Source organism: Limulus polyphemus, unplaced genomic scaffold (genome assembly GCF_000517525.1).
Source record: "Limulus polyphemus unplaced genomic scaffold, Limulus_polyphemus-2.1.2 Scaffold11872, whole genome shotgun sequence".
Classification (NCBI taxonomy): Eukaryota; Metazoa; Arthropoda; class Merostomata; order Xiphosura; family Limulidae; genus Limulus; species Limulus polyphemus.
In genome coordinates, this window is record NW_013677482.1 from 10,598 (window position 1) to 12,846 (window position 2,249).

General features: G+C 34.1%; 1 long non-coding RNA gene across 1 annotated transcript in view; it reads left to right on the top strand.

Annotated features, from left to right (window-relative positions):
* Positions 1 to 1,583, top strand: part of LOC106476863 — a 3,739-nt gene extending 2,156 nt beyond the window's left edge. Inside the window, exon 3 of the long non-coding RNA XR_001291941.2 lies at positions 1,522 to 1,583. This is a non-coding gene — a long non-coding RNA (uncharacterized LOC106476863). The remainder of the gene's footprint in view (positions 1 to 1,521) is intronic.
* The last annotated feature ends 666 nt before the right edge of the window (positions 1,584 to 2,249 follow it).

Sequence of the window (2,249 nt, forward strand, 5' to 3'; positions counted from 1 at the left end):
AGTGTCTTTCCTAAGGTAAGGAGCCCAAGACTGAACATAATATTCTAAATGTGGCCTAACCAGTGACCTGTACAATGAAATTACAACCTCTTTAGACTTGTATTCAATATTTCTATGCATGAAAACGGTTTTGTTTTAGAACAAAAAAACACCATGAGAAATATGTAAGTGTAAAAATATAGCAGGAAGAATAATGTGAACAATTGTATCCTGTATTCAGGAAATAAGGAAATAAGATTTTTTTTTTTTATTTAAGAAAATGAGAATTTCCAATTGAAGAAAAAAAAAAAAAGATATTATCATCAAAGGTTCTCAGAGTTGGATTCTAGGTGTCCCTGTTACTAAGATATCAGACAGATGGCCAGAGTGGTTAAAGTAAGTTCCATACAATGATCCAGATTCTCTGATTGGAACCTCAAATTGTTATAGTGTCTTTTGGAACACTAGCAGATCAGTCTTGATATCCTCGTAACTTATATTAGTGGATTGCTTTCATTTTCTTCAGATGGTGACCTTGAAGTATGAGCACAAGCCTGTAGCTTCTGTGAAGTTTGATTGTAAATTAATAAAACAAATATAATGCAGAAAGAGTTATTATGTAAATTCTTCTTAGAAATATGGGATGAGATTACCGAGGTACTTGGTCCGAAGACGAAACAATGTACTTAGTGTTAGGTTTATAATATAACATTTAAGGACAAGAAGGGTCCTGTTGGTCAACCTTGACTATCCCATCCACTAAATTAAACTTAAAGAAAAAAAACATTCAAAGCCAGCCCTTATTATTCAAATATTTATCAATCCTTCTCTTAAAGCCCACACCACACTAGAAGACAGCCCATTCCAAAGGACAACTTCTTTTGCCAAAATTATATCACATCTCCTCAAACTTTTCTCTTTTCAAGAGAAAACAATCTCTCTTATCTCAACCCGTTCTCATACGACAATCTTTCCATCCCGGGTATCATCCTAGTAGCCCTCCTTTAAACCCTTTCCAACAATTCAATATCCTTTCTAAGGTAAGGAGTACAAAACTGAACACAGCACTCGAAATGTGATCTAAACAATGATATTATAACTCTTTTTAGACTTGTATTCAGTATTTGTATGGATAAATTCTGTTAGCCCTACAACTGGCAACAGCATACTGTAGTTGTGTATGGAAGTACATATGCTAATGTAAGAGTAAGTTGACAATTAATGATTTATAAACATAATGAAGTGGTTTTATTTTGGGGAACATACACCATGTTTCAACAGAAGAAGATGGATCAATATCCAGAACTATCTAGATCAGCCAATCACAACAGCTGGCCCATTAGTTCATGGGATTTCTTTAAAACCAGACACAACGCTCATACGTAAATTGTAATGGATTTTTAGTTGTCTGATAGTTTTGAGGCAACGAGTCAGTATGGGTGAGAATGGGAAATGCTAAATGGTTTAGCTTATCTTGTAAGTGAGTGTTAAGAGTTAACATTTTAATTGACTTGTTTGTATATAGTACTTTTTTCTTTATAGATAAGATGGGAGAAAAATATAACACTAGGAGAACCACCAGGATTTCTACATTCATGGTGGTGGTAAGTGCTTCCTTTTTGTATAGTTACACAGATTTTATGGTCGTCGTAAGTGTAGTTACACAGAATTCTGTACAAATACATATCTGAAAGAGAAAGATTTTTATTTTGTTTTCAATGATTTAGATTCAATATTTCAATCTGAGTAAAGTCAGCCCAGTAAAGAAACAATGCCGTGTTTAAACATAGTAAAGTCAGCCCAGTAAAGAAACAATGCCGTGTTTAAACATAGTGAAGTCAGCCCAGTAAAGAAACAATGCCGTGTTTAAACATAGTAAAGTCAGCCCAGTAAAGAAACAATGCCATGTTTAAACATAGTAAAGTCAGTCCAGTAAAGAAACGATGCCGTGTTTAAACATACTAGAGTCAGTCTAGTAAAGAAACAATGTCGTGTTTAAACATAGTAAAGTCAGTCTCATAAAGAAACAATGCCGTGTTTAAACATAGTAAAGCCAGTCTAGTAAAGAAACAATGTCGTGTTTAAACATAGTAAAGCCAGCCCAGTAAAGAAACAATGCCGTGTTTAAACATAGTGAAGTCAGCCCAGTAAAGAAACAATGCCGTGTTTAAACATAGTAAAGTCAGCCCAGTAAAGAAACAATGCCGTGTTTAAACATAGTAAAGTCAGCCCAGTAAAGAAACAATGCCGTGTTTAAACATAGTAAAGTC